General features: G+C 38.0%; 1 long non-coding RNA gene across 1 annotated transcript; it reads left to right on the top strand.

The window, feature by feature from the left end:
* Positions 1–136: 136 nt before the first annotated feature.
* On the top strand, positions 137–21,043 carry LOC105860568 (uncharacterized). The gene is made up of 4 exons (XR_002224190.2): positions 137–239; positions 4,851–4,892; positions 6,858–6,951; positions 20,598–21,043. It is a non-coding gene; the product is annotated as an uncharacterized LOC105860568 (long non-coding RNA).
* Positions 21,044–27,887: the final 6,844 nt, after the last annotated feature.

Below are 27,887 nucleotides of genomic sequence, written 5' to 3'. Positions count from 1 at the left end.
CTAGTGTTTTAGACTCTTTGAAACATAAGAGGCCAATTGGGGACTGTTAAGAGATGATGTGGGAATGGATCCGATGATTGTTTCCTGTGATCTCATAAAGCAAATGGAATCCATGTCAGGGGTGTGGTATGATCAGAGCTGCATTTAGACTGTTCAATCTGGCAGCAGGGAGTTGAACTGATTGGGGAGTAATGAGAGGGAGGCAGAGGGACTAGTTAGGAAGCCATTATAATATCCAGGTAGGAAAGATGAAGGCCTGAATGCAGGAAGTGATTATGGGGATGGAAAAAAAAAAAAAGAATTGCCTTGAGGGATGCTGAGGAAAGGAAGTAAGCAGAATAAAGTGATGGATGTAAATGGGAGGAATGAAGATTCACGATGCTTTGAGTGACAGCTGACCAGAGCACTGGTTTAATGGCAGAAATTGTCTTTTTTTCCCTGTGGAATCTAGCATGGGTTCTTACATACAACAGGTGTGGGAAATTTATGAAAATTGGAAAAAAAAACTTGTAATGTATATGTCACCTAAGTACTTACATCTTTAAGTAAGTACTTACATCTTACAATCTTTAAAAAAGAAACCTTTTCATGATTGTTGATGTTATTATTATCTAGTTTTCCTGATAAGGAAGGTGAGGCTCAAGTAGTAAATAACTTTCCCAAGATCACACAAAGTCATAACTGTACACACACTGCTGGCTACTAATTCTATTACTGCATGAAGAACCTTCACAAAATAATAATAGTAATAATAAAAATAAACGTGTACACCACAGATAAAACATTGGGCAAAAGGCATGAGCAGTTTGGAAAAGTAATATTAATATAAATGGCAAATTTATATGAAAAAGTTTCAATATCACTGTTTAAAGTAGTATAAATTTAAAATATTTCAGTGGTACAGTACTCACAAAAGTGAAAAATCAAAGAAAAGGATGTATGCGCCTCATTTTTTGCTTGGTTTATCAGATGGGCAAGTACTTTTATAAAACAATAATATGTAATATTTTAAGAATTTGGGACTATTCGATATATTTGGGAACTAATACTCTTTTAAAGTCAATTTTTGACATATAGTGAATAGTTGAGCAGTATATGAATCACAGGTGCATGAAATAATGTCTTTTCATAAGGGGAACACATTGTTCTGGCCACCACTCCGACATGAAAGACAATGTTGACAGTATTAACCAAAAAGTAACTTCTGTCCTTTCTGTAACATCACAGATTCATTTTGCCTGTGTGTGTACTTTAATAGACTGATATGGTCTTGCTTCTTTCCATCAAAATTATGTTTATGAAAGTCATCCTTGTTGGTATAACAGTATTGTGTTTTACTCTTATTGCTGTATAGTATTTATTTGTAGGAATATATCATAATTGATTTATCATTCTGTTCATTCTACATTTGGGTTAAGATATTTGAGGCCATTTGAATGACATCCTGAGATTTTTTATGAATATTTTTTGGTTATAAAAGTAGGGATTGAATTAAGGGTGTTAAGGCAGTCATATCTTCAGTATTTAGTAGATACCAACAAACAATTTTCCAATATGATCGTACCAATTGACAATCCAACCTATAGGTTGTACCATGGTATTGCCAACACTTGAAAGTTGAGATATAAATCTAGGGGGTGTAAAGTGTTAAAAAATTGTGTTTGTAATTTGAATCTTCTTATGACTAGTGAAATTTAACATCATTTTATATGCTTGTTGGTATTTTGGATATCTTCTTTTTTAAAATGTCGTTCAGGTCTTTCAACAAATTTGGATGGGACTTTTATCTTATTGATTTGCAGTCTATATATGATTCCTTTTTGTGGATATGTGTATTTCAAATATCTTCTCCCATTTTTTGGATTGCCTTTCCAATATCTTAATGGACTAGTTCAATGAACAGAAGTTCTTAATTTTAATGTAATCTAATTTACAATATTTTCTCTTTTTGGTAAATGCTTTTTGTTTCCTGTTCAAGAAAACTTTGTCCCAAAGTCATGAATATAGTCTCATATTTTTTTCCCAAAGCCATTATTATTTAACCTTTCACATTTAGAACAATGATCTGTCTGGTATTAATTTTTGTGTACATTGTAAGTTAGACATCAAAATTCATTTTTCAATGTGAGTATGTAACTGACCCAGCATCTTTTTTTGAAGGGACCATCCTGCTGTCATTGCTTTGCAATATATTTTTTGACTTAAATCAAAAGTTCAGATATGTGCCTGCTTCTAGAATATTCTGTTCCATTGGTCTTTTTGTCTATCCTTGGTCTGATGCAACACTATCTTAATTTCTGTAGCTTTATAATAATTCCTGATATATGGTAGCATAAGTCCTCTAACTTACACTTAGATATTTATCTTCAAGATTATCCTTGATACCTTTGGCTCTTTGTATTTTCATAGAAATATTAGAATCAGTTTTTCAACTAAAAATAACCTGCTGAGAATTTTGATTAGGACTTCTTAAAGTCTCTAGATCAATTTGAGGATAATTTACTTCATTGCAACATGAGTCTTCATATTCCTAAATTTATATATACCTCTATTTATTTAGGTGTTCTTTAATTCCTCTAAGAAATATTTTATAGTTTTCAGTGTAATAAAGTTACACATCTGTTAGATTGATTTCTAGGTACTTGATGTGTTTTGATGAATTATATTGAATTATATCATTTATTAAATTTTATTTTCTATTTTTTCCTTAGAAATAAAGTTGATTTGGTACATTGATTGATCTTGTATCAAATTAATCTTGCTAAATTCACTTGTTAATTCTAATAGGTTGTAAATTCTTACAGGCTCTCTAGGTTTTATCTTTTGCTTTCCAGTTGCTTACTATTTTTAAATATATGTCGATTACTTAATAATATATGAAATATTATACATAAATTTCATCCAATATGCATAGTACAAAAGTAATTAAGAGCTGAAATGATTTTGAAGATTGGAAGGGATAAAAATAATATTTTGAAGGTTGGAGGCTTAAAATACTGAAACTTACTTGATCTGGCATTCTATTAAGTATTTTTTCTACTGTTGCTTTTTTACACTCTTCCGTAAAATACAGATGAAATATTTCCAAGAGATGCAGAAAGGGATTTCAGAATTTATATTGCTCTGATTTGCTGTATGATATTTTTGGTTACATAAACACAGTCATTTGATGCTGAAATTTGAGACAATCCCTTTTTCTTTAAATCCTTGTTGGTCTATTATGCAGGAAACGGGGGGCTGTATCTTTCCATGAACAGATGGTGAGCAATTTGATCTGGTTGAAACCAACATTTGCTACAAGTGGTACATGGCATTTTGCAGAATGGTAGAAAACTAACCATTCTTTTTTGCTTTCTTGAGTCGTTAAGTCTATGGTGCTGATGAAATCCTAAATTTCTGACCAATGATTACTGCCAGACATTTTGATGATAAATTCTCAGCCTATGTTTGTGGTTTTTACTCATAGCAATACATTCTGTCCTTTCAGAAAAGTGATATAGTCATAAATCACCTCCTATTTCAGACTCAAGTTGATTTTTCTCCCCTCAATTATCCTTTTTGATTCCCAAGGTGTATCTGGGGGGAAATAAAAGACACATGTAAGGAAGAGAACTAGTATAGCATTTATTGGATACTTTACATGACCTAGACACTGAGCAAAACATGTTGCAGATGTGTATTGCATTTCAGCTCCACAATTTTCAAAATAAGATTTTGTTGGTCCTTCTTTTAAAGGTGAGAAAACCGAGGCTGAGAGATATTGAGTGTGTATTCAAGATCACATAGCCAGTAAGTTAGAAATTCTGGATTTTGAATTCAGGGCTGCCCAATCCCAAAGTCATGGCCAGTCTCCATGGCCTTCTCAAGTCACAGTTACTGAGTGACTGTGTAGGTACCTGGTCAGTCTGATTCAAGAATCTGTTCTTTCATCTGTTCTCTTCACTGCCTTCGTGGAGAGAAGAGTAATTCATCCTCGTTAAGTATTGGCACAGAGCCTGGTGCACAGCAGGAACTCAATGTATGTTTGTCCAGGGTAAGAAATGGAAAATGTTGGCATTGGTGATTTCTATTCACTCAGAATACTTTACTACTGAAACCAGAAAAAAAATAGACAAATGGGTATTCTAAGGTTGTTTATGCCTTGTTATTTCCGTGTGTTTTCTCGTCTTTTCCTATTTTGCTTTCTGTATAATAAAAATTTTAAAGCCTGAATAACAGCCAGACAACTTAGGGAAAATGTCCAAAATGATGACAAAAAAAAAAGTCATCTAAGAACAAGAGATAAAATTATCCTTGGTAAAATAATGACAATTTATCATAAAAGGTTTCTTTTTATAGATTTCTCCAAATTTAAGCATAGTAGCAAAATGTAAAAACTTCTCACATTTTTTGAAAGCATCTGTGGTTTAGAAAGTTAAGATGAAATAAACTGAAAATACATTGAAGTCTTATTAAAATGATTCCTAATTGTGGAATAGTTATATGGGTGACATAGCCTTTGAATGGGGTTTCACCTGTTATATTAATACCTCATTGAAAATTTTATTAATTCACATAATAGGAATTTTACTATTTTCAAGAGTGTTATAACCATGTTCTAACATTTTTCTACATCCTGGACTATGCTTGTCTTATAGTAGCCATTCAATATATGTTTGATGATTGAGTATTAACTATTAATAAAAAAGTTTTTAAAGAAGAATTCTGCTTTAACTTTGGGAACAAAGGATCAATAACAATAAATAGCTAATATTTATTGCAGATGTCAGGTATCAGGTTAAGGACTTTACACATATTATTCATTATGACATTTCTATGAAGTTGTACTGATTTTTATCTTCATTATACAGATGTGAAACTATGGTTTAGAGAAGATAATTATCCATCTGCTGGTAAGTAGATGAGTCAGAATTTTAACAAAGATTCAAAGACCAAGGTGTTAACTATTAAATGTTATGCAGGTTTCTATCTTCTATTTTTGAGAGCTTTTCTCACACCAGAAATTGATAAACAATAAAAGAGACAGGAAGCATGCGATCTCATTGATGTGGCCATTCATCACTTAAATTGGAAAGGTTTATGAACCTGCAAATAATGACTAGAGGTTAGGATAGGGGCTATAATGTAGCCAGGGGGAAATATTAAAATAAAGCCCACTAATGAGTCATACTGGGGGAGAGCCTCTGAGATTTAAATATCCATCTATCTCTAAGGGCATCCTAAGAGGCTTCCACTTAGTTACTGCATCAGTCTGACCCTGCTAATGAACTTTCCCAAATCAGTCACCAGTATCCACTCCCATGCATATATCCATCTTAGAGAAAAAGCACCCCAGGGTTGCTTCAGGGAAGGCTGCTGGGCAAACATATACATTATCTTTCTCCCTGTGGTAAATTACCAAATCATTATCTTCGTCACACATAGGTACATATATATGTATGTATTTGAGACAGGGTCTCACTTTATTGCCTGGGCTAGAGATGGCAGTGGCATCATCATAGCTCACAGCAACCTCAAACTCCTGGGCTCGAGCAATCCTCCTGCCTCAACCTCTGGAGTACCTGGGACTACAGGCATGTGCCACTATGTCCAGCTAATTTTTTTTTTTTTTTTTTTGAGACAGAGTCTCGCTTTGTTGCCCAGGCTAGAGTGAGTGCCGTGGCGTCAGCCTAGCTCACAGCAACCTCAAACTCCTGGGCTCAAGCAATCCTTCTGTCTCAGCCTCCCAAGTAGCTGGGACTACAGGCATGAGCCACCATGCCCGGCTAATTTTTTCTATATATATTAGTTGGCCAATTAGTTTCTTTCTATTTATAGTAGAGACGGGGTCTTGCTCTTGCTCAGGCTGGTTTCGAACTCCCGACCTCGAGCAATCCGCCCGCCTCGGCCTCCCAGAGAGCTAGGATTACAGGCGTGAGCCACCGCGCCCGGCCCCAGCTAATTTTTTAATTTTTGTTAGAGACAGGCTCTCGCTATGTCACCCAGGCTGATCTTGAACTCTTGGCCTGAAGTGATCCTCCTGCCTTGGCCTCCTAAAGTGCTACAATTACAAGCCGGAGCCACCATACCTGGCCCTCATTTATATGATATTTATTGGGGGCTCTATGTGTTCCAGGTATTGGACATATACTGGTGAATGACACATGCATAGTTCCTACCATTATGGGATTTATAACCTAGGGAAAAAAACAGACAACAGACAACACACAGATGTATATTTAGAAATGTAGTGACTGTTTTACAAAGGATCAGAGTTCAGTGGTTTAAAGGAATAACTTTAATATAAGGATTTTATGAAACTGGCAAAAATATTGATATATGCCCCTGTGTGAGAATATGTACACAGACTCAAACACATTGCAATGCTTTATTTTCCTATACATTAGGAGAAAAACCCTTAGCAAGGCGCTACTAGAAATATCTTTGCCTTGTCTCTGGTCGAGGCTCCCTCTCTGTTCTTTCATTTCATCATCCTGGCTGGATCATTTTGGTTCTGCTGCCAAACTGTCCACATCCAATAAGGGTTCATGCTGGCCCATCACTAGCTTCAGATATATGCTTTTTGAATATTTCTTCAAAATTCTGTGCCTACAGTCGCTTAAGGCCAGATCGTTAAACTACAGACTCAACCTTTAGTCACACTTAACTGGCCGGTATCTGTTGAAGGTTCTGTGAGCCATTTTACATTCTCATTCAACTACCTTTTCAGGTAAATTCGTAGAGCACTACGGCAATAGGGATAGCTAAATATCAGCAAGGCTAAGGAGATTGTGCCGGGTCACGAAGTTCTGAAGGGATAATATGACATCAAAGGTGGGTTGGTCTAACTCTTAAAGCTGATGTTGTCTTTATGATAGGTGGGCTGTCTCCAGTGTACACTCCAATCTTCATCGTATGCAGCCCCATAGAACAGTGGTATCACAACCATGTGGGGAGATTTCTGGAATAAAGGCAAGTGTTTCTTTGTATCAGTAATAAACATAAGTTTTCCAATATTATTACCACTATTAGTACCTTGGCTGTATCTTCTCATATTAGGCATTAGTGCCTTGACTGCACTATAAATTGGCAGAATCATTTATGAAAATAAGCATAATAGTCCAAATATATCTGTGGAAAAACAACAGAGCTACAGTCCACATCAGTGCTTGTCAACTCTTTTGATTTTGGAAATGACTTCAGAACTGTGGTACCGTGGGGTAATATTTGTCGTCCTGATAAAAAGTAACTTTGTCTTCTACAAGTTATTTATTTTGGAAATTTTATCTATAGGATTAGGAAATCTATTTTACGGGGGATTTTGCTATGCTTTTGACCCAATATTCAATAATTTTTGTGGGGGGGGCTATGCTCAGAATAAGGGTCCCAGAGAAGATTTTCTCAGGATAGAGGCATGGCTGGAGAGGAGAACCCAGGTAACAGCCAGGTAAGCAGTGCAGGGTGTCAGGTGTAAAGCTTGAGGCAAGTCTCCAGAGAGAGAAAGCAGAAAGGGAGGATCAGATTAGGAAGTTCAGAACTGATGTCACAATTAAGAAACATGTTAGAGCTGACTTTGTACACGTGCAGAGGCAGGCCTAGTAGATTGGGTTCATGCAGGCTCAGAGAGCCCTTTGTATCCTCTTTTGACATATATTGCCCAGCAGCTGTGGACTGAACAAGGGAAAGACCATTCAGGAGGGTTCCTTTTTGTCTTGCTTCATATCAACTGCAGTTTGTCTCATGGAGATTATTGTCATTTTTGCAAAGGTTGAAACAGGAAGATGCCTAAAAGGTACACTCCAGTATTTGGCCGCAGTTGACTTTGGCTGTAGCTTCACTTATTAGGTTTCGAGGAACATCCAGTCTTAGTCTGTTTATGGACCAACCAGGGATTGTACCATAATCACCTGTTACTTGCCTCCCTCCTTTAGTGGACTATATAAGTGGACCTTATTCATGTGTCCTGAAATGGAGCAAATGTTCAGTAATGCTTGATAAGTGAATGAAAAAATAAATTAATGACTGTTTAGCTTTGGCCGTAGATAATTACCTAGGACACATGTAAGGGAAATGCAAACAGGATGGTAAACGTGGTAGTCAGGTGACCCACTCGCTTTTCTTGTACTATTCAGATAAATTTTGCTTTCTCTAAAAGATGGCTAACATTAAAAAATTGCAACTAAAATGAAGAGAAATTTGTAAATCTTCTGTTCAAACTCTTTCATCTTGTGAAACTTTTGTTGACTGTGCTTTTGTTCCATAAATGTTTATTTTTGTGTTTCATTAATGCCCAAATCAAGTTAATTTTTCAGAACAGATCTATACAAATTCTCTGCTCCGATTCCCCATAAAGGTGGGCTATTTGCTGGTTTAATTATCACAGCTTCTCAGTTGTAGAACTGTTATTATTTATCATCTTCTAAGGAGAAGTGAGCTTTTACTGTCTAAAATTTGGCATTATTTGTATAAGGATAAAGTAGATATTTTTCCTCTGTGAGGCCAGAAATATTAATATGTTTTAGATAAAAGAAAAGCAAAAATTGATAGGGTTTAGTATATTGTATTTCTGCTTTCAATCCCAAGGTGGCAAAAACGCCAATGGAGACCCACAGACTGCTTTTGTCTGGACTGGGGAGACATCTGTGAATATGAATATAACTAAGAGTACAGGCAATGTTATAAATTCACTTAAATGACTGTGCCACTCTAAAACTTACTTTTATACGACAGGTTTTATTTTGTGCTGCTCTTCCAGATCTTGTCCTCTTGAGTCTGCCCATATTTTCTGTAACTGCTTGGTAGGGCTGTCCCATTCCTTAAGAAGAGGTCCCCTAGTTGCTGCTGTGATGGTCTTTCTGTCAACAGTGTTTCGAGGCCACTTCTTCTTAGGATCTTAGATCCTGATTCCCTCTGGTGGAGACACTTCAGTCTGCTTCAGTAATTTCTTTCCCTTTCTCTGCAAAATTATTTTGGCCTCTGGTCACTGTTTCAAACCTCTTCACAGTTAAGACAGCTCTCTTTTCTTCTGCTACCCTCTTTAAGAGTAGTTAAACCTGGGGGCATCTTCTTTCTATCTTATTTTAATCTATCAGAACCTTTAGGATTTAATTTTCCCCTTAATATCTGTCTAGATTATAACATTTTAACCTTTCTTTTAAGAATAACTCTTTCTTCTTCTAGCTCCAATCTGTCTTTTCTTATTCTGACAGAAGACTAAAGTATGAGTTTTCAAAGGATTTGTTACTACTTAACACCATGACGGATGTTAATGTTTCAAGCATTGGTTTTTAAAATTATCTAGAATCTTTCTGTCTATGAGAATTTCCCTAAAATGCTTCTTTCTCCTATCCAAGAAGATAATATTTTATTTGTAATAAAGATTCTCATTTATTTATCTTTTTCTTTTCTTTTCTTTTCTTTTCTTTTCTTTTCTTTTCTTTTCTTTTCGAGACAGGGTCTCATTCTGTCACTCAGGCTAGAGTGCAGTGGCATCATGACAGCTCACTGCAATCTGAAACTCTTGGGTGCAAGCAATCCTCCTGTCTCAGTCTCCTGAGTAGCTGGACCTATAGGCACTTGCCACTGTGCCTGGCTAATTTTTCTAATTTTTGTAGTGATGTGGTCTTGCTCTTGTTCAGGCTGGTCTCAAACTCCTGGCCTCAAGCAATCCTTTTGCCTCAGCCTCCCAGAGTTCTAGGATTACAGGCATGAGCCACTGCACCCAGCCTCTTTTCATTATTTTTTAATAATAAAACCTACCATCTTTCTAAGGGTGAAGCCTCAGTTTGGGTGTCTGAGATCTGAAAACATCATTAGGAATCAGGTAAATAGCAAATCCAAAGTTACTTTGAATACATGTGATATGCAGGTTCTTTGAGCCCATGGATAAGCCACACAAACTCCAGCCACAACTCTCTTTATGATCCTAAATCCAGGATATCTAGCAGTTTGACAACATACGATATTGTCAGGCTCACCAATGTCTAAATTAATATAATCCTGCCTCTAACTCCCCTGTAATACCAGATGAAACTATGACTCTGTAGTCTGAGGTCAAACTGCAGGAGCAGCTGAATCCTAAAACCTTTGCCTGTTCTATATAATATTTGGTAAAGCCCTATGTGGCATTTACTTAAAATCTGAGTTGGTTGTGTTCTATTAGGCCCCACATGTGTCCTGCATTTGCTATTCTTCATGGGACAAATGACTGACTTATTTTCTGGACAGTCACTGTACCATATGCTGCAGTGACTGCCCAAGGCCAGAACTTACTAAAAGTAACTTATAGCTGCCTATCTAGGCTATATGAGATTAACAACTGTCTGCGTGCAATGTGAGCTCTTGCAAGCTATCAAAGTAAAAAACCCACAAGGCTAAATCCACAAAAAGCCTTAATGTCTACTATTCCTTTGTTTTCTAAATGATACTCACTGTCTATTTTTTAAAGATTCATTGCCCAGTGCTTAGATTTTGGGTTTAAGGGGAGGCAAATAAATGACATCCAATAATAAAAAGAAAGTAGTCAAGCAGGTAGAAATCAAAATAACATAACATTCTCTTTTTCAATTGATAGGGTTAATTCAGAGTGTGGCTTATATTTGCAAACGATGCTTTCTTTCTAATACAAACCCCAGAATTAGAGATTTTTGCCCACCCAGTTAAAGCCATTATTGGGCAACCCAAGGATTCCCCATATGGAAGTCTGTTCATAGAGTCTCCCTGGGGAAGAAAGCCAGAACTTTTACCTTTCTCTGTGTGGCCTGACTTCCAATAGAAAAGCAGAAGTGGGTTGGGCTCAAGGAGATTACAAGCCATTGAAACAGCATAGGAATTTTGCTTTAATTTGCATTTATCTGATAATTAATGAAGTTGATCATCACTTCCCACATAGTTAATAATCTGGGAGGGAATATTTTGACCTTGGAGAATGCCCTCTTTCAACCTGCCTATTCTTATCCTGGGGCCACAAACATGATTCATAGAAACACAGTGCGTTCACAGGATATGGACTCCTTTGATCATAGAGACAAATTTAATTGATGGCAATTTTTGAGTGGTGATATTGTCACTGAGTAATCAATGGGTTTGCTGCCCAATGTGCACAGAGGCCAATACCAGGCACTGGCCTTTGAGAAAAGAAAAGATTTATTGCAAGTCTTCTGGCAAGGTTACAGGAGAAAATGCTCGAATCTGTCTCCCTGAGCTGGGGGCTGGGTTGGGTTTTATAAGCACAGGGAAATGAAACATGATCTGAATGGCTCTTGCACTGGGGTGATGCCAGGAGGCATGCTCGCACTGGACCATGCCATGGGGTGATGCCAGGACTCAATCTGATTTGATCCTGGATCCTGCCATATCTGTTTCTTAATTCAGTCCCTGCTAAAACCTTTAGTCCAGTCTAAGCACTCAGTCCAGTCTAAGCACTTGGATTCCATCTATGGTTGTACACGTGGTTCATCTGGGCATATTCGGGTTATGTGACCTTCAACATGGAGGTCCATGGCAAGTGAAAAACAATTCACAACTTTATTACATAAAAGTTGAGCCAGATTGGTCTGGTGCAGTTATAGTATCAGCATAACTGTGCTTTATCCCTGACTCTTTTGGAATTGCAGGGTGAATGAGTATTAACAGTCTTATATTTATAAAGACATGATTTGCAAATAACTGTTACATGTATTACCTCATCCCTTGCCCTTGCAACAACCTCAAAGGTAGGACATGCTGTTTCCTGTTTCATAAAGAGGGAAACAATTTCAGAACATCAACTTTTGCCTAATGTTGTAACAACTTGTTAAGTAGAAATGCAAGGCATAGAATCATAGAATTTTTACTGTAAGCTCATTTTTCTTTCCACCATATCAGCCTCATTTTGTTTTGTGAAAGAGATGAAAAGACTTGGGGGAAAAAAACATGTCTTTGCTAATAGTGTGGAGTCATGACAAAGGAAGGAAATGTAGAGAAGGATCTAGAAACCTCCCCTACACCAAAAGAGTGCTCATCTTTTATATATGCGAAGAAGAATTGCTTATCCTAGGATGTTGAAGGGTTAAGTCATGGGTGATTTGTGGGGCTAGTGAGGAGGACTCTTGTTTTTCTGTTAAATTCAGGCAACAGCTAACACAGTTATCTAAGGATTCTAGAATAATTCCATCCCATCCGGTCGTTTATGGGGCAGCAAAGCTACAAAGCTACCTCCTTTAATGAAGTTCAACATTCTGGATTACTTCCACTCGACATAATAAGAACAATATTACCTCAGCCCTTCAGAGACTAATTCAGTGATACTTTGCCAAACATAAAGAATTCTTTTATCTGAGTTTAGCCAAAATAATGGTTTGTTAGGACAGGAGACATCAAATTTTAAAGGCAGAAATTGATCTATTTACAGAGCTGCTGTCAGGGTGATTCAGGATGCCTGAAAGAACCACATTAAAGCTGCTCATAAATCAATAATCATCCTAATGAAAAGCAGAAAGAAAAAAAAGATAACACGAATTTTGTAAATGACTGAGGATGGAGCAGGTTATCAGAAAGACTGCAAAAGTGAAGCTTTGCTGCTTGTCATTTGCTCGTTGTCTGACAGAATTGAAGAACATGAACTGAAATCTTCAGTCATGTGTTGCAAGGAAAAAAGAAATAAAGAATAAAGAACAAATTCTTGCCCACGAAATTCTGGTCCAGAGCTACCTGCTACTTCACATATTCTAAAGCTCAGGCACACAGGATGACTGTATGCTCATGCTTTACGTTTAATATTTAGTGACTTTCCTACACACTTTCAGGATTCTGTGGCTTTTCCCATATTGTTTTTGCTATGAATTTTTTTTTTTTTTTTTCATTTGTGTTTATGAAAACCTTACTCTTTCTTCATGGTCCAGGTCAAATATTATCTCCTCATTGAAGTCTGCTGTGATTTGCTTTTTTCAGAAAGAGTCAGCCTGCCTGCCTTTCTTTCTTTCCTAGCATTCTAGCAACACTGACCCTACTGGGGCCATGTCAGCCCCACCCCCCACCCCCCACCTCACCCCTGTCATAGGGAGCTCAGGAGTCACAGGGAAGAAGTGTCATCCATAGTTAAGGTAACTAACAAGAAATCGTGACCCAATAAATGTTTGTTTTTTTAAAAAAATAGGCTACATAATAAAAACATTTGTTATCACTGAAACTACCTTTATTTATTTATTTATTTATTTTTGAGACAGAGTCTCACTTTGTTGCCCAGGCTAGAGTGAGTGCCGTGGCTTCAGCCTGGCTCACAGCAACCTCAATCTCCGGGGCTCAGCGATCCTCTTGCCTCAGCCTCCCGAGTAGCTGGGACTATAGGCATGTGCCACCGTGCCCGGCTAATTTTTTGTATATATATTTTTAGCTGGTCAATTAATTTATTTCTATTTTTGGTAGAGACGGGGTCTCGCTCAGGCTGGTTTCGAACTCCTGACCTTGAGCAATCCGCCCGCCTCGGCCTCCCAAAGTGCTAGGATTACAGGCGTGAGCCACCACGCCCGGCCTGAAACTACGTTTAAATATGTGTCCGACCCCTACATGCTTTCTTATGGAAGATGATTCTGCTTAACTATCCTTCTTTATAAAAAAGGTATGTCTTGAAGAATATCTCCTCTCCTTAGGATTTCAATTCTAAATTTGCCACAGAATATTAATTCAGAAGGTATAGCAATTTTCAAGAGGGAAAATCGAAACTTTGAACCAATCATTTCCTTATATTTACACACATTTCAATGGAAATATGAAATAAGCTATATTTTTTAAATCATAATTTGGGGTCATGTTAGTACTGATTGGATAAAACTATGAAGTACCTAAAGTTCTCTAAGAAGAGTTAACTTTAACAATTTTACATGACATATTTATATGTTATTGAAAATTGAATAGACTATGCCAGAAATACATTTCTTGGAGCAAGTTTTTATATGCTAAAGAATTATGTCTTAATCTTCTCAGTATTAGCTAGAAATTTCAAAAGCATTTGGCTCTGGCTTCATCACAATTAAGAAAGCAGAAAAAAAACATCATGCCAAAAATCTTTTCCTCTAAAAACTTTAAACTCTTGCATATTTTTAACAAGTTAACATGACTTTTAAAATACTGAGCAGGAAATAAACAAATTGTTTAAGGTTTATTCTAGATATTTACATTTTTATTTCATCTTAAAATGTAAGCATAGAGTTTCTGTCTCCTTTACCTAAACTTTGGTTTTCCAAGTTGTTTTGCCATAACTGGCTGAAGTGAAAGTCTGAATGTTGTTCAGAGAAAGAAAAAAATTCCTCTCTTAGTCAGCCTTCAAATATGACCATTTGTCATAGAGGCTAATTGTGTGTACCATGTTAGATGTTTGTAGTCTATAGGAATTTTATGTTGTTTTCACCATGTCATCAGAACACTTACACTTTAACCAAAAAGTTAAGCAATTTGTAGATGCTTTTTCCTACCATCTGCTGTACTCTGCCTTAGAATATCTTTAATACATTTCAATTCACCCTTCTTGCCACCCCCTGTCCCACCCTCGTGGACATGGTTCACTCCCTATCTCAGTCTTTGGGTTTAAAAGACATTTCTTCAGACACATGTTTCCTGATAAGTCTTTTTGATGTAGATCCCTGCATGATTGTATACTATCTCATTGAAATTACCTTACTACTTCCATCATCATATTTAAAATACATGATAACATTATGTTTCTTCATTTGTTTCTTGTCTGTTATAACCACTGGCCTGTGGACATCATGAGAGCAGGGGCCATTTCTCTCTTCAGTCACTGCAGTGTCCCCAACAGCTCGCACAATGTCAGACATATTCTCGGTCAGCACTGTTTAATAGAAACTTAATATGAGCTACATATGTAATTTTAAATTTTCTAGAAGCCACATTAAAAAAAAAGTAAAAGATAAAAATTTCAAAGTTTCTATTTAATCTATAATATACACCTAATATTATCATTTCAGCAAGTAATCAATATAAAGAGATTATTATTACTGAGACAGCTGACATTCTTTTTTTCGTACTAAGACTTCTGCTTCAGTATTTATTTTATACTTACAGAGTGTCTCTTTTCAGACTAACCACTTTTCAAGTGATGATTGTCATGTGCTGCTGGTGGCTATCATATTAGACAGAATGATTCCAGACTCTCAATAAAAATATTCTTTGAATGAATGAAAGCTGCAACTGGATGGATGTAGGTGTGTGGTTGGTGCCCCATCTAGGTCCTATCAGATCCCTTTTATCCTCTCTGTGCACGTATCTCTGGCTTTTGTGTGCTTTGTTGCTAATAACTAATACCTGCAGCCTTCAGAGGATTGCCCTTGGATACTGGAGCTACCTTATTGTACAGAGAAGAAGAAATGTCTAAGAATTTTATGTCCTCTAATCCCCTTAGACAATAGGGTACTTGAATAGCCTACGAATGATTGGTGCGGAATACAGAAGCCAAGCTCTTTTGTCTCCGTGCAAAGCCAACTCTAAGGTGTAATTTATACTTCAGAGCTCCCTACAAGATCAGATGGAGCCTGGGACTTTGCCCAAAATCGCCTTCTTGTTTGGCTTCTTCCCCTTCTCCATCCTGATTTTACCTCCTGCCTTCCTGATTTCTCCTGGAGTCATTTTCTCAATTAAGCACTTGATCCTAAATTCTTGGCTCAGGATCTGCTTCTAGGAAAACTCAAAGTGCTCACACTGTGGGATGTTCCTAATACACAGTCATTTGTGTTGCAATGGTTAAGCAAGAATGAATGTGCTTGGAATCTGTGTACATCAGGAGTAATTATAATGCTTGCTGTGTCTTTCCTTGTCTAAGATACTGCATATTCTTAATAAACAATCAAACATATTTTTAAAAAGGTGAAAAGTGAAGCATTCTGTCCCCTCTCTCTTTTCTATTGTAGCTGTCATAAATTTCCTGGTACAGCCTTAAATAAATTTCTTATGCAAATTTGACATATATGTATAATATATCTATAAAATATACTTTTAATATAAATTAGATAAGAAATGTTCTCTTACTCATTGCTTTTCCATTAATATTTATATATTTTTATAAAATATGTTTTACATTTTTCCTAGTATTTGTATTTTAAGACTGCCTACTTACCTTTATAAGTGCATCCCATTATGAATGCATCTCACTTATTTTATCACCCAATTTATTTTATTTTGAATTCCTTTTCTTCTTTTCTGTCTATTTCAAATATTAATTGGCTTTTAGTCAAATATCTTTAGGTCTCTGATTGTATATACTGTGTATTTCTGGGAAGAACAATCCAGAGCTTTCATGAGAATCTCAAATACATCTGTGGCATTCAAGTGTTAGAATAAAATGTACAAATATAAACCGTGTGATGTATTTTGTATTAATCTCTTGCAGTTTTATCTCGCCTACCTCTCCTTATTAGATTAGCATTTAATTAATTAGCAGCTTCTCAATTAACATCCTGACTCTTCAGAGGCTTGGATCCAGCCTCACCCATGTTTACATCTCCCTGCTGCTTGGTTCATTAGTACAGAGAATGCAGTCACTAATGGTTTCTTGAAAGATGATGATGTTTTCTCTTTTGTGTTTATGAATTCTCAGTGGAACAAATTTAATTTTCTTCTGCTTTTGCCTTTCCCCCTCTTTTGTTTTCCCTTTGGGGAATTTAAAGACTAAAGATCATTTTCTGTAGAGATGGCACATAAATCATTACAAACCTCAAGGCATTGAGCAGCAGCCAGCCTGGGCACAGACATCTCTTACTCCCAGGTCCTCATTAGGACATAGTTCCAGCTGCCTGGAGTTCTAGCATCATCATCTCCCCTGAGTCAAGAACTCTAGGCACATATCTGGTTTTCCCTATTTCTTTAATAACCGATATTCTCTTGTTCAGATCTCCAAATTAATTTAGAAGTTTCTTTAAACAGTGAGTGGCCAAACCATTTTTCTTTAATCAGTGAAATACCTTGTTTCTATCACCAATGTACGACCAGGGGACATGAAAGTGACCTTCTTTCTGCATTATCTAGAAGACCGTGGGGCGTGCCCTATGGTGGCTGAGATGATCATGGCAGTTCCTGCTGGCAGTGCTAGATTATTGTATCCGTGGACAGTGTGTCCCACCAGGGTTGGTCACCAAAGTGCACCATGAAAGTAGACAAATTGGCAGGGCCTCAGTGTGTAAGAAGCAGCAGAGACCATAAAGACAGGGGCCTGCTAAGCAGTCTCATACTTCCCAGCCTATTCCCCTAATTCATGCAATCTGTTTATTTCAATAAGGATGTTTTGGAAGACAAAATGTGGTAGGTACAGGTTAGCATTCAGCTTGGGGCTGATTGACTGACTATGTTATGCTATAGTCTCTCTTTACATAAAGTCTGTAAGTTTAATGAAAGTAGTAGCCATATGATTTTAAGTAAACTATTTTCCCTCCTTTGAATCTTGGCTTATTAATCTTTAAAACAGAGATTGCCCTAACTCATTGTTTCTTAAATATCAGGACATGAATCATATATAACATGTGTTTTGCACATCACATGCACCTAATAAATATTTGGGGGTTAATAGTAAAAATGGCAATAATAACACTAAGAATAGTGACAAGCCCATTAAAGGGCTTCACACTACATATAACTCATTTAATATAAAACTGCATTTTACAGATGAGAAAACTGAGATGCACAAGATTAGTAAATGGAGTCTCTCATCTTTACTGTCCCTAAAACTTTCTATAGTTCTAGAATTTTATGTATATGAAAGGCATATATTCAAAAAAGCAGAAGACTACTTTCATGCCTTTAGTATAGAGAAGACCAAAGTTATTAGAAAGCTCTGATCCTTGCTACTGGAAATAAACTGTTCCATAAAAAAAGGAAATTCCTGTTATCATCGGCAGACACACTGTTTAGAGAAAATACAACAATGATTCTGCTGCAACTTGAGTAACTGATCCTGCCTAGCATGTGCAAAGCCAGACCTTGACCTGCAGCCAGGACTGTAAGTGGGGGTAAGGGAACACTTGATGCATCTCTGAGCTGCTGGGCCTGGAGGACATTTTTGTTCTAGCAAGTAGAGCCAGGGGCAACTAGTGCATAGAGCTCCCCTTTGCAATTTATAATAAAACTTCGCTATTAGCTTCATAGCATCACCTAAATCAGGCGCACAGCAGCCCTCACAGGCTGAGGTTTGCTCAGTCATTTTCAGGCAAAGCAATTGCCCATGCATACATCAGGAGCAGCCTTTCATTACTGCCACTGTCTCCGGAGTATCCTTACTGACCTTGCCCCAGTGCACAATTGGAAGAAGAGCAAAGAATATACAAAATTCCATTAAATGCCATGAGCTTGGGTATCCGCAAGTGAAACTATAACTACAGAGCATTGCATTTGTGTGAGGTTTGGCAGCTAATGATAAAATCATTGGTGTATAATTAATTTGAAATTGATAACAATATTGTAAGTACATTCCTGAGATTACACTGAATTTAAATCCCATTAGTGGCTCCAGGCTAATAGTCTAGTATCCTCCAAAATGGTTTCTTACAAGCAGAAAAACATCATACTTAAAGAACCGTAGGACTGCGAATGTTAAAGAAAAAAATGAAGGTAATGTGAAGGTTATGGATTGAATTGTGTCCTCCCCGTAAATTCATATGATGAAGCCTGGACCCCTAATGTGGCTGTGTTTGGAGATAAGGCCTTTAAGGAGTTAATTAAGGTTAAATGAGGTCTTAAGGGTGGGGCACTAATCTGAGAAGACTGGTGTTTGTATAAGAAGAGGAAGAGACAGCAAAGATCTCTCTCTCTCCACACATGCACAGAACAGAGGCCATGTAACGACAGTTAGTCTGCAAGCCAAGAAAGGAGGCCTTAGTAGGAAACAACCCTGATGGCAACTTGATTGTGGACTTTCAGTTTCCAGAACTGTGAAAAAAAAATAAATGCCTTTTGTTTAAACCACTCAGTTTGTGGTATTCTGTTACAGGAGCCCGAGCAGACTAATACAATGACATTCTGATAAAACAACTAGAAACTTCTCCAGCAATCTATGGGAGCATTTCAAGATGGAGGTATTGAGGTTGTCAGAGGAACTGGATTGTGAGGGCTCTGGAGGGCTGTGTCTAGGGAGAAGGCTTGCAAATTATAGGACCCAGCTTGCTAGTGGACAGAAGCAACATCTAGTTAGACAAGCTTTCCACAAGAAAGCTGATTTTAGGTAGGAGTCAGGAACACACAGAGAAGAATTAGAGAAGAATTTGAATCCAAGCATAAAACTAAGGAAAATATTAGCATGCAAAGATCTGACTAAGAAATCTATGGTTGTTTCTCTTTATGCACATATATGTGCATGGGGAGGCACAATTTAGATTTGGTGAAATACTGTAGAACAATGCTGGCTCTTACCCTCTAGTGTGAGGAAGGGCAGTGTAGAGAAAACCCATTACGACTAAGAGATCACTAGAAATTTCTAGCATAGCACAGTGATTCTCCAGTGACCTCTTCTTTCAGAGCATTAGGTCCTACCTCAGTTTCATCACAATTTATAAGGTGTATATATGCAAGAAGTAACAGAAGGGAGAAAGATTTATGTTGGAACTTTTCTTGAGAAGCTTGACTCTGTGAGCTTCAATTATGAACTTCAAGTTGAACTCCTTGAAAGTCCATTGTTGAGGTAATGATTCTCTATAATATTCTGAAATTTAAGAAATAAGAACTAACTCTCCTCTCATCTTATATTGCTAAGGGGAAAAGGAACTTCCCTTAGCCAACAGCCAAAAGCCAACAGCAGTTTTCCATTTTTTATGAAAAATAATATACATACAAAAAAGTGTCCATTAGTGCATGGGGTGCTAAAATTTCACAAACATCAAATTCATGCAACCAGAACCCAGATGAAGAAACAGAACATTGCCAGCACGGAGCCCTCATCCCTTCCAGTCCTTGTCTGTACCATAAAAGGGCAACTGTTATCTTTACTTTGAATAGGTTGGCTTTGTCTGTTTTTGTACTCTACCTAAACAGAATTTTGTGGTATACGTTTCACATCTGCTTCTACAGTTTAGTGTTATATCTGTGGAGTTCACCCCTTTAAATGAACACATTTTTGATGATACATTCTGCACTCCTCACCTACTTTTTTTCACCCATGCTCTGGGGCCATGCTTACCACCTTCCCCATCTCAGGGGGTGCGTATCCTTGCCCTTTTTGGTCCTCCCCTTCCGGGTATAAGTGTCTCATTTGTGCCCAGAGGCATCCTGAGCTGGATAGCCTTTCATATTAATCACCGTGAGTTGTTCATAAGAGCAATTCTTCTATGCAAAAGTAATTTTCTTATTATGCTTACAAACAAATATACCTTGAAAGAATGATTCAACTAGCGATGAAAGATCACACTATAGAGACACTCATGGAGCCCCAAACGCTTTCAGCACCATATCCCTTTTCTAAGGTGGATATGTCTAATCCCATCATGAGAAAGGGGAGAGAACCTGAACATCCTGGTCTTTATCTGTCTCTGGACTCAATTACTTAATCTTTTCCATTCTTCCCATTCCTTCCATAGTCTATAATATTTTGAGGGTGAGGATAGCACTTTATTAAGTTTTACTCAATGTAGTTTTTTTTTTTTTAGATAATTGCTATGAAAATGGTTTATGGCTTGGTACTAAAAATAGAGAGACAAATAAGGCAGCACCAGCCTTCAAATGACTCGGGATAGCATTGGAAACTTTATCTCCTGCAATCAATTTCTCCCAAGAGCTCCAGAAGTGGATTGCTGGGACACAGAAGAGGAAAGAACTAATCCTGTTTCTCTTCAGGGAAGCTTTAGAGGAAGGTGACACCTGCTCAAATGACAGATATTAAATCCAGAGGGAAGTTCTGCTTAGCTGAATGTCACACAGCTTTGAGATGCTTTTCCTCTTTCCTTGTCATTGACTCCTTGGACAGTCTTGCTTTTCGTATTCCCTTTTGTAGCTTCTAATAGGAGGTAACTGTCATTTTACTAACCCCTCCGTCTTGTGATTTCACTGCACAGACTGTGAAAAATAAAGTATTACAATTCTTCGAGAATCAGTCCCACTGGAAGAACAATGAACTCCTCTCTCTCTCTTTATTTTTTTTTTCCCCTGCATGTCTTGGGAATTTAAAAGGAATAATAAAATTCAGGGATCTTATTATAAATATAAAACAGTAAAATGACAGGCAGTAAATCAATGTTCCAGAAACACATTTCAAATAGCAGAGTTAAAGGCAATTATTGCCAATACTAATAAAGTTTGGTTAAAAGCTCAGAATTCCAAATGGGAAAGAGCTAGCTGCCTGCATGGAGATTAGCATGGCCTCCCCTGGCCTCTTGCATCTCCTGTTGAAATAGAATAGCCCAAGCCATGGATTAGAAGCTACTCTTGTGTCCTCTGGCATATGAAGCCCCTGGAGGAGGATGGAAATAGCATTGATTTGTGACTAAACCTTCCTAACTGGGCAGGTCATTGCCAGGAGATTTTAGACTTGTCCAACTCCATGCCGAGAGGGCAATAGGTATAGCGTATGGAGGAGTGAGGTGTCTTAGGTTGGGTTTCCTAGAAGCAGAACTGAAGGAAGGATTCATGAGCCAGTGATTCATTAAGGAAGTGCTTCTAGAAGAAACCGGCAAAGGAGTGCTGCAAAGGGAAGCAAGGAAGGGAAGGAAGCCAAGCGAAGTTCCATAAGGAGTAACTCTTAGCCTCATCCCACAGGGAGACTCTGAAATGTAAGCTATGCCATGAGGAAGTTATGTCATAAGGAAACTCTAAGAAACAGAGATTGAATTTTTTTTTTTTTTTTTTTTTTTTTTTTTTTGAGACAGAGTCTCACTCCATTGCCTGGGCTAGAGTTGTAGTGGCATCACCAGAGTATACTGCAACCTCAAACTTCTGGGTTCAAGCGACCCTCCTGCCTCAGCCTCGCAAGAAGCTGGGACTACAGGTGAGTGCTACCATGCCCGGCTAATTTTTATATTTTTCGTAGAGATGGGGGTCTTGCTGTTGCTCAGGCTGGTCTTAAACTTCTGGCTTCAAGTGATCCTCCCACTTCAGCCTCCTAGAGTGCTAGGATTACAAGCGTGAGACACCGCACCCCGGCCAGGAAATTGAATTTGTATATTACTGCACTTGATAGGCTGCTTAGGATAAGAGGAATGTAAATTCGTAGACACTCTGGCTTTTCTTGGTATAGGCCAATGGGGCTGCAAAAGCCTAAGGGCAGCTCTTCTTGAAATGGGTGTTGGCTGTTGAAAGTAAGATGACATTGAATATGTGTGTGTGCACCAAAATGGTAAAAAGGAATCTAAACAAATCTGGGTGGAGCAAATTTATTCTCTACTAAAGAGTGGTATGCAACGGTAGTGATTAAATATTTTGACTAATAACCAGAGTGAGGAAATATGGAGTGCAGAAGGCAACATGCTGACATTCAGGCTGGCAATTGCAACAAGGATGTGTTGGAGGAGGGAGCTGGGAGCCACTTACTGGGTCCCAGAACAACACCTAGGCCCTAATTCGAGAATGAGTCAAAGTGTCTTTCTCTTAGTGGACCGTGAGTAGCCACGACAACGTCAAAGCCAGGATGCAGTGTCCAAATCCAGGCGAGCAGCCCCTGCCATGAGGCTGAGTCACCAGAAATGGAACTGGGCTTCTGAGGTTCACTCCCAAGTCAGGCTTGTCCCTAAGCCTGGTCAGAACTAAGCCTGTGGCCCTGGCAGTGGGGAAGGGACGGGATGCTGGGATATTTGCTACTCACAACTAGCAATTTCTAGGGTAGGAAACAGGCAAGAGGCCTAAAAGAGGTTGTGGTAGAACCAGATGCTTTTAGGCTACTTATATGCAGCAAAATCTTCTGGTTCAGATTTTTATGGTCATTGTTCCAAAATTCATTTGCACTATCATGCTTTCCTATTATTTCACTTGAATTTCTATTTCTATTTATTTCTTATCTACTTCTAATATGCTATCTTGCTGGTTTAAAATGCCACAATATGTAAATAAGGTTAAGTTTACCTTAACCTTAGGATATTCATTCAATACATATTTATTGAATATGTCTATATATGAAAAGTTTTGTGCCAAACACTAACTGGGGATTTAGAAATTACTCAGACATGATCATGCCCCTTAAGGAGTACATTTGCAGGAGCAGTTTTGTAGCTCTATCTAAAATGATGAATCAGGATAGCTTCTGGGAATATAGTGAATAAGGTAATATAATAAAGACTCTCCTTAAAATGGTCTTACCAGATAAAATACAGGACACAAATATTGCTTGGAATATACTTATACTAAAAATTATTTGTTGTTTGTTTGTATTTTTATTTGCTAAATCTGGTGACTGTTTGCAAAACAGTCTAATCACTCCATGCCAGCGACAGTGAATATCTCATCTCTAGGAAGTAGGGCTCACGGGACCCTGCCAATTGGTGAAGAGGGATATGACTATGTTCTGGATCAAGCTTAGCCATGGGAACTAAACAACCTGCCCACACTCAGATCCTCAATCTGCCAGTTACCACCAGAGGGTCCCCAAGCCAGAAGTTAAGCTCTCTGAGCTGTTTTTCATCTGTATAATGGGGACAAAACAACCTACTTCCCAAAGAGATTGTTAGATAGCAGATGTTCAGGGAAAGGTAATCTCAGCCCTCTTACACGACAGACAATAATAAGCATGTATTTTTTTTTTTTAAGGCCATTCCTTCAAATGAGACGAGAAGAAAGAAAAAGCACCAGGCAGAATCATTAAGTTTCCTTGGATTGCATTTCAACAGAAAATACCTTTTTGCCAAGGGTGGCTGTGTGTGTTCTACATTTCACAGGTGACACACTGCAGAGCTCTGGCAGGGGAACTAAGGGTTGCACAGGTCCACGAATAATATGATTTATGATGACCGCATCACATTTTGGATTGGCGAGAGGCAATAAACAGCCAGGTCCTCTCATAGCTAGAATCATTTGTTCCCACAGTTATTTATTTCAAACTCTGCCTTGCTGCCCCAAGGACCTTTGATTTCTGGGCTCTTCTATCTTTGATTGATCTTTGGAAATGAATGCCCTACGTCTGTCCTGTTTGGATGAGGAGCCAGAAGCTGGCTCTCCACTGAAGCACCCCCATAGCCTCCTGTTACCTGTACCACCTGTTTTCGAGTACCCAGCTCCACCCTGTCTGATGTCCTTGACCACAACAGAGCAATTGTTAACATACTTGCTTCTTACATTGTAATGTACAAATAGAATACGAATTTAATATGCAAATTATAAAATAAAACAATGTTATTTTTATAACTGAAAATGCAATGAGCTGCACAAATTCACTATGGCAGAATATATGAATATTCTCCCAGCAAGGTTCTTGCTTTCTTAGCTCAATCAACAATGTGTCTCCCTGACAGCTGCCAAGGAAACAAACTTTCCTAGCCTTCTCAGGCATAGCTGGAAGCCCTGATGGCCCTCTGTGTGCATTCAGAGAATTCATTCACTTGCATCGTTTTCCACTGAGACATGGAATCAGTAATAACATGGAGTGCTAGATAGATTCTACTTCCTCTGGGACCCTAGAGAGAAAAGCATTCTGTTCCAGTAAGGAGTAAGGCAAAATTTGGAGTGGCTATGAATATATTTATTAATTTATTGTGAAAATGACTACATAGCAGGTAGTACTTCAAAGGAATAAAGAAAGGTGGATGTGACGGAACCCGTACCTTCAGAAAGCTTATGTTCTGAAGTAGATACTACAAAGTAAAAAGTAAAAGGTATTTAAAATGAGGACACTTAGAACACATTAAAATTTGGAAGTACAAGTGACGATTCCCAGCTAGAGGGGATCGATGAAAGTCTTTGTGGAAATGACACTTAGGTGCAACACTCGTTGACTTCATACATGCAGTTGTGAGAAAGGAAGACGAGAATATTTAAGGTGTATACATTTCTATTAGCAAAGGTATGGATTTGTGCATAAGGAACCAAGTAGCTTTGTATTTGTGAGGAAAAATGGATTGAAAGAGAGGTTGGGATCACACCGTAGAGGCCTTCAATTCCAAGGTAAGAAGTTTGACCTTCATTGACAGGCAACCGGTAGTCACTGAGGTTTTGAACCTGAGGGTGAATATGAAAACCATGTGTCATGCCTTAAGAAGATGACTTTGGTGACATCACTGTGTAGGTAACATGGAGAGTGAGGAGAAGAGGTAAGATCTGGCCAGACCACTGGGGACTATTCTTCATTCATATTCATGTTCAAGACTGATTAGACTTGGGAAATCCCTCTGGGAAATTAGAGAAACAGACCTAGAGCTGATCAGAAGCCTCACTGGATTTGTGTTCAGGCTGAGATTGTCAGTGGTGAATCCTGCCTCACGTACGCCCTGGCATTCTAGGAAAACAAAGTCACCGTGCAGAGTGTCACCTGCTACCATAGGCTGGATTAAGAGCTGAAAAAGATTATTTAACTTGGAAGAATCATCTTGGACTTGTGAAATCAGTCTTACTTTTCTCTAGGTAAAATGCAATAAAATTTGGAATTACAATGTTTATTATATGTACCAAACATATATTTCCTTGCCAAGTTGTGTATGTGGGATGTGAGGGGAGTGACATCAAAGACTATTTTTATCTTGATTATTTGTTTAGGTTCTTCTGACCTGGGAGACATTTCAGACTCAGCCATTTGAAAACGTGTCAAAACGGTGTTAGCAAAGTGTAAAATCATTGCTTTAATTGTCAAGTAGTATGTGCAATAGATATCCTTGAATCTACTTATTTCTAGGACCCAGGAAGATCTTCAGAGCCTCAGTCACTGTCAAATGGGACATCAATAGCCATCCTGGGTTGTAAGGATCAAAAAGGCAATTTATGAGAATATGCTCTGTACCCTATAAGGAGCCAAAGAGTAAGAGGCTGTTATTATGCAACATTTTCTCCCTTTCCAATTATTTAATTGGTGGAGGTGTTACAGAAATAATAGGGAATCTCTAAGGGAGAGAAACAGTGATTGGGACAATTAAATGAAAAAGCTTCTCAAAGGGGAAGCTGTCCCTTCTACTGAGCTTCCTCATCATGGGCCTGTTGGTTTATCAAAGGCAGAGAAGGGATCTTGCTCTTCTTTCTGTCACCAGTGCCTAGTGTAGTGATGATACCAAAAATATGATAAATATTGATGAGTGAATGAGAGATTCAATGATACAGGTAACTGATTTGCCAGTATAGCTCATTGTGAGAGTTAGAGAAAAGCTTTTCTTTCTCTGGGTAAACTCAGCCCTGAGTTAAAGCATCCCAATTGGTGGGTGAGTACAGGGTGGATTTTAGTCTCACTTGTCTCCTTGACTTAGGGAACCATGTGCAAGGTGCAACTTTCACAAACCGGCATGTGAAATTGTGATGTTTAGCTAAGACAGCACTCCCTCCCACTGCTCTCCCTGAGTGTAGACTCAGGGCACTTGCCGTGCAGGTTACCATGCTACCATCCTTAGCTGCCTTTCCATGGGTGTCCAGTTTCCACATCTTCGGCACAACATCTTGTACTTAGTGAAAGCTCAGTCAATGCCTGTTCATTGACAACACTCAATAAGTGTTCAATATATATTCCTTTGGGGCCTGTATTTTCATATGCTATGGTCAACATAGATGTGTATTGCCAAGGTTCTTTCTAAGCTACCCCCTCTCTGTCCTCCTTTTGTTCCCTGTCAGCATTCTATACAACTTATGCCTAGACTCTCTTTCAATTTAGACAGATCATGAGAGGTGTCTGGCTTGATCGTGGGAAGGCTGGTAGGAAAGGTTATGGTTCTCAATGCAGCCAAGTTTTTTGAGCACATCTGGAAATCGTCTTAAAGAGGAGCTGTTTTCCTGTTTTTAGTTCCCGATGATTTAACAGGAGCACAGAGCAGGTGCAGCATGCTGGGTAGAGAGCAAGAGGCAGTGACTTGCAAATAAGCAAGAGACAAAGCACTAGCCAGGCCAGGGCGCATCTATTTTTGGCCTGTAGAAAGCCTGTTGAGTGGGGATTTGTTTCTCCTTTTGTACAGTGTGACACCCGCCGAGTCAGATTTCTGTGGAAGCCATGCTTTTTAGCTGCTGGCAAGTAATCCTGAATCTCAGAAATAGTGGCCTAGAATCTAGAAAAGCACTTTTTATTCATATTTATATCTGTATAAAACAGTAATGTAATTCCCATTTCTGGGGTTCAAATTTGGTCATAGGCTTTGAAAATTCTTTGTTTTTAACATAGCATCAACCTAACAGGATAGATTCTATGATCTTCATTTAAAGAATGAACCACTGAGTCTCAAAAACTTAACTAATGATAGTAACTAACTTCAAACCCAGGATTCTGTTTGGCCTCAAATCCTGCATTCTCTTCACTTTCCCACACGGCCTCTTAGTGTACTAGTGGCCATTCCAGATTCTATAAAAGCACTTTTCCTGTTCATGTTGGCTCATTGATTTAATTGCCCCTTGAATACATTTATCATTTCTTAGACAAAGGCACAGATTTGTTGGAGATTATACCTACTGTCCATAAATCCCCCAAAGTGTTTTTGTCAAAGCAGTGACACTATCAAGCTACAAGTATCTAAAGTAATGCCTGTAACCCTGATGGTCTTTGATTGATGTGTTCATTGATAATCCTTTAATATCAACTCTGGATTTTTTATTCTGTTAGAAACTTCAAGATATACAAGGTACCTTACATATTCTATATTCAAGTTCTCGTAGATACTGATCAAATAACAACAAGAAAACCTTGTTATGTTCTTTTTCTTTTAACTTTCCAAACAATCCGCTCACCTGACATACCACAATAATATGGTTCAATCAAAAATTAAAAAATGGCACAAATGAGCCATAGTAATATCGTATGCATTTAATGATGTGGAATCACATCTTCCCACACTATT

This window comes from Microcebus murinus, chromosome 1 (genome assembly GCF_040939455.1).
Source record: "Microcebus murinus isolate Inina chromosome 1, M.murinus_Inina_mat1.0, whole genome shotgun sequence".
Lineage (NCBI taxonomy): Eukaryota > Metazoa > Chordata > Mammalia > Primates > Cheirogaleidae > Microcebus > Microcebus murinus.
Note: the sequence above shows the minus strand (reverse complement) of the source record. Positions and strands in the feature narration are given on the sequence as shown.